At 55.9% G+C, this 10,837-nt stretch overlaps 1 pseudogene; it reads right to left on the bottom strand.

Moving 5' to 3' along the window:
* Positions 1-6,277: 6,277 nt before the first annotated feature.
* On the bottom strand, positions 6,278-9,085 carry LOC145522398 (glutathione S-transferase Mu 1-like; annotated as a pseudogene).
* Positions 9,086-10,837: the final 1,752 nt, after the last annotated feature.

Below are 10,837 nucleotides of genomic sequence, written 5' to 3' on the forward strand. Positions count from 1 at the left end.
ATTCCCCGGTGACACGTCTTCTCAGCCCAGCCCCCACACGACCTTCACCAGTTTCCATCTCAGCCAGGAGAAGCCAAGCACAGTGGATTATTGGGAGGGTGTTTTAAACTCCAGGGTTTTTGTCCCAAAGACACGGCAGGTGGTCCCAGACCCTGCCTTCTGTGATAGCATCTCTTTTGCCAGCCCCGCAGTACAGGAGCGGTGCTAATGGGGATGCCCACCATAGCCCCTGGAGAAGGGGCACAGCCCGGAGCTGTGTCCTTCCTCCTGGGACAGGGAGCACCAGCCACCAGGGGAGAGATCACGCAGCTAGAACCCAAGTCTTTGCTTTCCCCCAGGTTGCTAAAAAGGAAAATGTGTTCTCAGAATTTTCCTCCATGTTTCAGAGGTGAGGAAACCATAGCTCCAAGAATGACATTCACCCAGGTTTCAAATGCATTAGAGCAGCACCGGGCAGGCCGCACTGCTGGTCGGAGCCATTAAGGTCCAGTGTCCGGGAGGACTCTGAGACACAGCCCCCCTGCCCAGCCCTGCCATCACCCCCCACCCGCCCCAACAATGGGCTTGAACCGAGCACAGCAGACACAGTAGGCTGGGGAGGCGGCTCACAGGGGAGGGGGGGACCTCTCCCTAGGGAGCCAGTTACTCTTGCTGCTCAGTTTATGTTTTTGGAATAAACCACTGGTGTAATAATAGAAGTGAAGGCGCTGGAATGGAACATCGTGACAGAGGAGCTCCCACTAGCATGTCCATCAGATGTAAGTTTCTTGCCCCAACATCCTCCTGCCCACAGGAGGAGGGGGCCTGCCCAACCAAAGGAGTGAGCCCCCTTCTTCCCCTGCAGCCCTATTGCCCCATCCTCACCTGCCTTCCTGGGAGGCGGGCTTAGTGTCGGTGAACCTTATTTGCTCTGTCTGGGGTTTCTAGAGTGGTCTAGGGGGAGAAGGCAGCTCTGGGGCTGGAAGGGACTTGAGAGACCGTCTTATCTAGTCCTCTCGTGTTCCGCGAGGTGTGGGTCAGTGACTTGCCCTGGACCACACCTCTGTCTGACTTTCTTGCCAGGGGAGCCCTACCCACCATGATAGCCTGCTCCCGGTGAAGAGTGGAAAGATTTCCAGTGGATTCTAGCAGCTGGACACCTGCCCGGTATATGTCCCCTTTGCGTTTTCCCTTCCTGAACGCCCTTCCCCTAGTTGACCCCCCAGGCATCCTCTGGTGATCCAGCCAAGCCTCATCCTCTCTGGGCGCCTCCTGCTTCCCAGATTGATGTAACCATCCCCCTGTTTTGTTTTTAAACTCCTTTGGCCTGAGCCTGTCATGGCCAAACATGGGTCACATCGTGCTGCCGCAAAGCCACCTATTGACTAGGCGGCTCCCTCAGTCACCTGACCACTGCTTGCAGGCAGAGATCCTATCGCATGTGATGTGCACCCTGCCATCCAGCACATGGCAAGTGTGCAAGAGATGATGTCAAGTGTGTGTGGCCATGTGTGCAGTGGCACTCACATCACCAGCAGGAGCCTGGTCTGCAGATCTGGGTGCCTCTCCCTGGGCAGGAACAGCTGTTCACAGAGCAGCATGTGGAGAGAAGTAGGAGGAGGGGGCACACAGGGTCAGCTGCGGGAGTGGTGATGACCACGAATCCCAGGGATGGGAAGTGATAATGTCACCAGGAAAGCCACGAGCCACCTGGAAGCAGGAGACATCCAGGAGACAGGGGAGGCACAGAGGCTGCAGCAGACACTGCAGGAATCCACTCAGAGCTTTGATTCCCACAGGGTCTGGAGGTTTATCCAGGCGTAACACCTCTAAAAGGTCATTCCGTCCATGTGTTCCCGCAGACGACCTCAGGATGCATGTAACCCTTGGTGCCAGGCAGGGACATCTGGAAGGGATCAAGGTTACACAGGGGCACCCCTCTGCTCCCAGAGCTGTGCCACCTGTCATCAGCTGAGCCGCTGCTGGATGGGATAGGCCCCGTGGCTGCAGGAAGGCTCAGGTGTCCAATGACCTGAGCGAAGTCTTGCTCTCCCATCAATGAGCACAAGGTCTCGGTAAACAAACCATTTCATCTCACGAGGCATCAGCTCCCTCATCTGGACTCCCAAGTGTGTAATCTGAGTCTACCTGCCCCTTCAGCTCCCCACCAAGAGTCATCCTGGGCTCCAATCCTGCCCTGCTGCCTGCCCCCCCCCCCACCGGGGTGGGGGAAACTAACATTGCATCTTAAATGCCTTATGGTCACAGAGTCAGCAAAGGTCTGCTTGTGGCCGAGATTCAAAGGAGAATCAAGACCCAGTATGGAAAGCAGAGGCTGGACAGGGAAATCCTTCAGCAAGCAGGACGTGTCCAGGGTGATGGCTGGGGACTGACAGTGGGGGTGCAGAGACACGCCAGCCCTGCTTCCAGCCCCTTCCTCTGCCCCTATGGGGAAGGGGCCAGGCATTGTGATGACTCCCTTATTTGGACTCTCCCCTTCTCCTTGGCATGGTGGCAGAAGCAGCTGGTTGACCCCTCGCCTAAGAAACCACCTTCCCCCAGAAGAGCCCACCTGAGCTCAGTAAGCCCCCTCCCTTTTCACTCTGTTCTTCCTGTGTTAACAGCTCAATCTATATGCCGATGGTTGTGGTCCATGCCTTCAAAGCAAGAGGCTGCAGCCCACGCATGGCAAGTGGGAAGGGAACTTCCTAGGAGAGTTGTCTGCTGGCTGGTGGAGGCCGGGCATGTACAAGGAGCGGGGCTTTGGGAGCAGAAAAGGATGCTTCATGGGTTGTCAGGCCCCTCCCACCAGTGGATGCAGGAGCCAAGATCTTGGTTACCTGGCTCCCAATTTGATGGTTAAGTTACCTTGATTGTGGAGCTCTTGTGGCTTTGGGAACATTCTGGATGCACCTGCGGCCAGAATTCAGACAGGCCCAGAGCCCATTCTTGCTAAGGAGAAAATGGCTTTGACTGTTCCCAGGGTCATGATAAACCCCGGGAAACAGCAGGAAAGCTATGTGTGAGCAGCTCACACTGGCTGAACAGGCAGCTCTTAGCAGAGCCCAGAACGGTCAGGTGGTGGCAGTGGTATCAGGCAGGAGGGAGCCCATGGACAGCAGGATGGAGGGAGTGTCTCCGGGTGAGCCCCAGCCAAGCCCTGGCCCCTTGGGTGCATGTCATCAGTTGCCAAGCTCACCGGGGCTCTGGGCATGTGTGCCCTGCGCAGCTGGAATCACCCTAGGGGCTCTGGCCAATGCATCCTAGAGGTCAACCAAGTTACCTCTCTGACTTGCTTGTTTGCACCTCATGTCAACCATCCCATCCACAAGCTGGCTGTTCTTGCTGGTCAAAGATTCTTCCTTCTCCTTTGGGATAAAGAAAAACTAGAAGAGAATTAGCCTCACTCTCAAGGCACATGTTTGGTATCACCCAGCCCGAGATGGGGCATTTGACGAACCATCCAAGGTCTAAGGTCTTGATTATTCTATATTCAGCCTTCCTGAATGCTTAGTTTTCCAACTTCTGGTCTTTGAGACTCTGAACCCAAAACACAAGGGGCACCACCTCAGTCTCCTCGGACGCCCACCGACCAGATCCGTGCACCTTTAGCACCTTCCCAGAGAGGGTCACCAACAATAAAACAGTGTCTTTCAGTAAATGTTTATTGTATTTGGGGGTAATTTTCATCACTGAGTTACCCATCTTACTGTTCTGTTTTGACCACAGCGTGTGATGTAAATCAGGATGTCTTACTTCTCTTTGGAATAGAAGAGAGAAACTGAAGAGAAGTTACTTCTTCATCGTTTAGGGATACACAGGTGCTGCCCTGCCCCCTCCCCTCCCAGTCTGGTACCCAGGAATTCTAGTCTCTTCTTATGGATGAGCAAACAGACCTGGGGTTACCATGGAGTTGCGGGAGGTGGGGGCGGTGGTCACTGCCCAGAGCTAGTGAGTCCAAACTGGGCTCACATCCCAGGCCCTCAACTAGCCAGCCTGCAGCCTCTCTCACACACACACCCCCACCCAGAGCCGGGGGGCACATGGCTGCTTCGCCTGTCTAGGCCCCCAGCTGTGACCACCCTGGGCTCTCCCCCTAGTTCTCAGAAAAGACTCCAACCTCCTCACATTGCCACTGGAAAATTAAAGAAAAAAAAAAGTCTTTGATTCAGTCTCAGAAGCTCGTCAGCTTAAGAAGCGCTGCTTTTTTAAGTGCCTCTGAATCACTCACCTTTTCAACCAGCCTCCCCGCTCCAGCCTGCGAGCGAGCGGGCAGGTGAGGCGAGAACAGAGCAGCAGCCTCATCCCTGAGTCAGCGATGACTCCCCAGCGTTCTCCTCCACAGCTTAATCACCTCCGATTACGGCTCCTGACTGGGTGTGAGGCACTCCCGGCGTCACCTCCTTTGTCTGACCCTCGCCTCCCTGCCACCCGGCCACCAGTTTGTCCGCGATGATGGAGCGTGCTGTACTTGCCAGCGCCCCCAAAAGGAAGCCCGGCAGACAAGTGACTCAGGAATCGGGACCCACCCTCCTCCCCCTCACCATCTGCTCTCAGCACCGCGCCTCTGGGGCAAGAGGGGCTGGGAGATTGCTCCCACAGAAGCCTGCAGATGACGGAGCCCCCCACTCCCACTTGCGGTTTGGATGGTACCTTGTGTTCCTGCATAGCAGTGACGAACAAAGCTGTTGCATCCCTGTCACCCTCTGCTAGGATGCCAACAGCCCACGTGGCCTGAGGGTGTTCCAAGCCTCTCACCTCCCTCTCGGGACCCCCGTGAACACCTGCCCGCCCCCCACATTCTAGTGAAGTGTGAGGCAGCTGGTCTTTCCTGCCCCCTCCATGGAACCTTCAAGCTCCCTCACCTAGACTGCTGACCCAGGCACCTGGTAGCCAGAGACACTGTGCCATCTGCCCGCCCAAGGGTACCACCCGGGGGACCCAGGGGTACCTGAGCTGCGGGCATGGGCAATTCTCTGTAGCACAGGCCAGTCTACAAGGATGTCCCGAGGTCACTTACTATGATCTGCATGTAGCCAACAGTGGTGATTGCACAATGTCCCCAGAGAAAATACAGTGCCCTGTGACTCCTGCTCCTAGGAGACAGAGAAACCCACTGCATCAGCTTGGCAGATGGCTTACTTTATCTATTGTTTCAAAGTTCTCATCTCTAAATGGCAGTGGTGAGAGAACATCCCCGCTGGTCAGTGCGCAGGTTGATGGGACACTGTACAGGGTGTGTAGGACATGGGGCTCAGGGACTGGGCACAGCAAACACAGATGGTTTGCATGGCTGACTCCAGGGCAGAGCTGCAAGCCGGGACAAATGAGAAGGACGGAACATCTAAGGTAGTCAGGAGGGAGACCCCAGCCCCTGTTCCCAAAGGACCCCAGGGGGCACCCCTGTGGGGTCCCTGAGTAGCACGCCACCTGCCTCCACCCTTCCCCTGAGCTTATCTCCCAAGCCTGTGGATCAACCAGTCCCTGAGATGATTCTGACTCTGAAAGCAAAAGTGTCCATAATTGTGGCTCTTACTCACTAGGACTTTGGTCTTATTTGAGAGTTGGATAAAAACTCTAAACTCTTTCTCCAGAAAAACCCACATACACCGAGATACACAAACACATCCTTAGGAGTCTATACTCAGGAAGGAGCCTGTGGCCACTGAGGCAAAGTGGCCCAGGTTTTCCCTTCCTACCTCATAAGTACCTCGACTCTGCCAGGCACATATTCCCATCCTCCCCCCAGAACGTCCCTGGACACTGCCCCCTCCCCCACTCTGGCCGCCAGTGCAGAAGCTGCAGCTGTGGTTGCGATGGTGATGGTGACAGCAGTTGCTAAGGAGCCAGGAGGCCGGGTGGGGGTAGGCGAGTGGGCAGCAGCCCAGCAGGGCAGCCCCCCGTGCAGGTCTGAGCGCCTCGGGCCCTGGAAACGGTGTTCCCAGCTGGCTGCCATGGCAACAGCAGGCTTGGGAAACTATTCATCAGGGTCTGGACAGATTTCTCCAGCTCCCCTTGCTCTTTCTCCTCCCTAAGTGGCTAATTGAGGGGTGGACGAGTCTGTCGGGAGTGGACCAGGGCACTGAGGGTCCAGGGCTAGTCGCACATCCCTTACGGCAGGCTCCTGGGGAGGCTGAGTGGCCAGTGATGGGCCTGAGCCAGCTCCCAAGTGGAGGCCCAAACCCAGAACCATTCCTCTTCCCGGGGCCCTGGCCCCTCCTGCTGGGGAGCGCTGGCTCCTGGCTCAAGGAGTCGTCCTGGGAGGGAGACCTACCTGCTGATCCCAGGTGAGCCAGTGTCACATGGGATGGGTCACTTCCAGCAGGGCTATTCTGAAGATGTGGGGACCATGGAGGGTCAGGCTGATGGGAGGGGTCAGAGATCGGGACTTGATGGCACTGGATCTGATTCAAGTGAAGCAAAGAAACAGAAGAGGTTCAGGACAGAACAGAAAGGAGCAGAACAGTGCAGTGTCAGGACCACCGGTCACTGGTCTAAACACCGTCCAGTCACCTCTACTGGGCAGTGGTTAAACTGTGTGCCTCTCTCAAGCTGTTCTTCCGGGCAGCCTTCCAAATGAACTGGCATCATCCTTTTCACACAAGGGAGCAGACCTTAGAGAGGTCAAACCCGTTGTCATGCAGCTGGAAAGCAATACAGCTGAGATTTGAACTGGCGTCTGTCTGCCTGCAAACGCATCTCTCACTGATGTGCCTGCAGAGTGGCAGAGGGTCTGAGGGCTCTCCAGACAAGGGCAAGCCCCTCTGAGCCGGCTCTGGGGTTCAGAGCCCGCGTGGCCAAAGTTCCCCTCATGGTGGGTGCATTGATGATGTATGGCTTTAGACCAGCAGTTCCATCTCTCTTGAATCCTGGGATCTACTGTGCTGATCTCTTTGTATCTATGTCTAAAGACAGGCATACGAGAGTCTTTGTCCAGGGCTCTGGAGCCTGGTGGTGCCTGGCAGTGACTCTGGGAAGCTCCGTAGGAAAAAGACCTTGGTCTGGGATCAATGGACCCTCTGCTGCCCGGACAACCCAAGCATCTAGAGGACGTCACCTTCTCTGCTCTCAGAAGCTTGGAGGGCCAAGCAAGGGGCTGGGCCGGCTGGGTTTGTGGGAGGAAGGAAGCGAACCATGAGAAGCGCCTGCTACATTCAGATTCTAGCACACGTACTATTGAGTCTTTCAGTTGTTGTTGGTATGATTAAGTCTTTACTGGGGACCAGACAGGGCATGCAGGAACCACACAGGGAAGTAGGGTCTGCACGCCAGGCCAAGTCAGGTCTTCAGGTCAGAGCTCTCTGGGCCGGAGGTCTGGTAGACTCCTCAAGGCAAAAGCAACCACGGAAAGGAAGGACCGACCTCCAGTTGGGCTTTAGTGCAGGAGGGAGAACATGGGGGTGGGGGAGGAAATTTGTTGAAGGAAAACGGGAACTGAAGCTTTAAAGGAAGGATGGGAAGGGAGTTGGGAAGGAGACAAGGGGGCTATGAAGGCCTCTGAGTGGCCAGAAGGAGAACGGAAAGGACAGGTGGTTCTGGGGGCAGGGAAGTCTGGCTGCCCTTGAGGGCACCGGCTCCTCACTCCATCTGGTTGAGAGGCCCCACCTGCTGCCCCACACGGCAGTCTCCAGAAACAGAGGGCTGGGCAGAAGCAACTGGGCTTCAGTGGCAGAGATCCTCAGGCCTTCAACATGGGAAAGGAAGTCTTTTCAGGTTTGGGATTCATCCAGGCACTTGGGCTCAAAGATGATGGTGCCCGTCAAGGATGTCATAATCCAGGGAGTCCACCTAGGTGAGCTTGGCCCCTTCAAGCCAAGGCCTCTTCCCCAGAAAGTCTGAGAAGAACCTCACCTTCTCAGGGATCTCCTTGAAGTAACTGGGCTCCAGTTTCTCAAAGTCGGATCTGTAGCAGATCCTAACAGCGGCATACATGCAGACGTCCATAACCTGGTTCTCCAACACATGCACGGTATCTTCTCCCCCTCTGTCTCCCCTCATGTTGTCCCTGCAAAGGATGACATTGCTCTGGCCGAGCTTGTGAGCCCATCGATTAAGTAGGCTGGATTGGGGAAGTGCAGACCCAGTTTGGACTTTTGGCTCAGCTACTGACTTCTGTCACCATTGGGAGCACCTACATCATTCACTCCTTCTCCTTTGGGTCTGAGTGTGTGAACTCCAGGAGCAGGTGATGGTGGGAGCCAGCCTGCGGACACCCCAGGAACCCGGGACCACAGCCATCGTGCTGGCTTCTGTGCTAGGAGCTGGGCCAGAGCTTCATTGCTGAAACTTCACTCTAAGTCTTTAAGGTCGGCAGGGTCGCCTATATTGTGGAGTGATGCTCAGAGCTCATGGAGGTTGGCAATTTGAGCCACAGCAGCAGGTCTTCAGCCCAGATTCCACTGGCCCCAAATCTGTTGGTTTCTGACCTCCCACAGGCCCTGGCTGTTCCTCAGGCCTGTGGATGCCAGGGAACCCTAATTGAGCCTCTTAGCCGGGGGCCCACGTGACCTTCTTCCTCCTCAGGCCCCTCCACGGCACAGCAAATGGGCATCCTGCATCCTCCAGCTGCTTTCATTTCTCTTCCTGTTCTTTTTACCCTCCTGGCTCCATCCGGGCAGGAGTCACAGCCAACCAGCAGAAGCCAGAGCAAGGCTCGTTGGTTCTGTCCCCTCCTCTGACCCCAGAAGAGGGGCAGCCTGGGGTCCTCACCAGGCCTGAGCACAAAGAAGGGTCATCAGGGAAGCCTGGGGACAGGATGTCTGCCCCAAAACTGCAGCCTGTGCCTCTCCAAGTTTCCCCCATTTCTCTGCCTCCTGGGGAAGCCCTCATGTCTGCAGGCTGTGCCGGGTTCATGGGGTGCCTTCGGTTTCCCCTCTCTCTGCAGGGGACGCCCTCCATATGACAGAAGCAGACCAAGCTCAGCCATCTCTGGCGCCGTGACTCCTTTTGGAATCATTTCTTAGGGGGCAGTTTGCAGTCCTGAGAAGAGCTCAAGATGGGGGGGTCAGAAGACCTCTGTGCTCTGCCCACTTCTGCCACCAACAGGCTGGGTGATCTTGAGCGTCTGGGCCTCGGCTTCCACTTCTGTATGTAGCCACTGGACCATCTGGCCCTTCCTAACCCTCTGCACTGTCCTGTGAGCTCTGCAGCTCTTCCCCACGTCCCAGCCTGGCGATACCTCCACCTCCAGCAGCCAGGGGCCTCTGTCCTACCCAGACCTGCCAACATACAGTACGTGCGAGGCAGTCATTTTGTTGGTGCGGTGGTTTCTTTCAAGGGGAAGTCGAATTTAAACCATGCCCCAATCAGCACAAAAGCCAGGAGCAGGGCCCTTCTACACAATGGGTTATAAAAACAGCTTGACTCTCCTCCCCTTTATTTCCGTCTCTTTGTTCCTGCTCTTTCCCGATCACCCCATCAAGTGCCCGCGTGAGTGCTCAGTCGCTTCAATCATGTCCGACTCTTTGTGACCCTATGAACTGTAGACCACTGGGCTCCTCTATCCATGTGATTCTCCAGGCAATAATACTGGAGTGGGTTGCCGCACCCTCCTCCTAGGGGATCTTCCCGACCCAGGGACCAAACCCATATCTCCTGCATTGCAGGCAGATTCTTTACCGCTGGACCACCAGGGAAGACCACCCCATCAAGTAACCCCTGCTAAGTGGATGTGTCTGTGAGGCTCAGTGCAGCCATGGAACCCAAGACAACGGGCTGCCCTGAGGACTTGCGCTTCCACATGAACACGGCACAGACCTTGGAAGGACCAAAGGTTTCTCGGTGCCTCTGCTGCATCCCTTACCCACGTTAATTTTATAGCCAGATCATGTTTTCCGTACCTGCCTCCTGCCTTCTCATCAAGGCAGGAAATCAGGCTGCTCTCCTGACGGGGCCTCACCTCCAAACTTGAGTAGGTTGACCTAGTTCCCACATCTCTGGCGCCGAGGGCAAAGGGTTTGAAGACCACGACATGCTGGCCATGCCTGTCCAGGCAGACAACAGGCTGCAGATGGAGGAGGTGGAGGCAGTAAGGTCGCCAGCCTCTCCCAAGGCTCCAGGGCATCCGCGGTCCTCACTGAGCCTCTCTGAGGCCGGAGTCTGCCTGCTGCCTATCTCCCTGGCAAACCTGATGCCTCGAGGCTCCACACCCGATTCTCTAGGACTCTATACACATACCTAGCGCTTGCACTCCTGCTTCTGCATTTAATCTTCTCAACAAAGCCATAACGCAGGATTTTACTGCTCCTTCCTCACAGTCAAGGACCTGAGCTCAGAGGGGCGTATGAGTGCCCCCGACCATTCAGATGGACTCAGCTCTCACGGCACCAGCTGCTGCCTCAGAAACCGCCCTGGGAAGTTGGAGGGGCCCCAGCTCATGGTTCTCCTAAAACTGACATCACCTGTAGCCTCAGGACAGGCGGCCCAGAGCCCCCGAGCCCCAGCTCTGATTCTACTTCCCAGGGCTCTCGACCGGGTAGCTGGGGGTCAGCATGGAAGGGGTGCTAATGAAAGGAGCCTGGGGCACAGGTGACCCCCCTACCTGATGGAATCTCTTTGGTGGCATACAATGTGGGTTTTGAAGGGTTTGTTAGATTTGTTCTTCTTTTCCAGACAGAAATGAAAGAAACTTTAAGGGAAGTTAGGACATTGGCCTAGCAGTCACACTGAAAACTTGCTTGTGGAGGAAAAGTTGCACAAGGAGGCAGAGGTAGGCTTCTGGGGCATAACCACCATCTTTGGCTAATTGAGACTGAGGGAGGGTCTGGAGGAGGGTGGGTTTCGGGAGCGGTCCCCAGAGAAGAGGAGTTCTGTCTGCCCACGGCCCCACCACGGGCCTTGAGGTGAGTCCACGTGGCTG

This window comes from Giraffa tippelskirchi, chromosome 10, assembly GCF_054371585.1.
Source record: "Giraffa tippelskirchi isolate mGirTip1 chromosome 10, T2T-mGirTip1v1.2.pri, whole genome shotgun sequence".
Taxonomy (NCBI): Eukaryota; Metazoa; Chordata; class Mammalia; order Artiodactyla; family Giraffidae; genus Giraffa; species Giraffa tippelskirchi.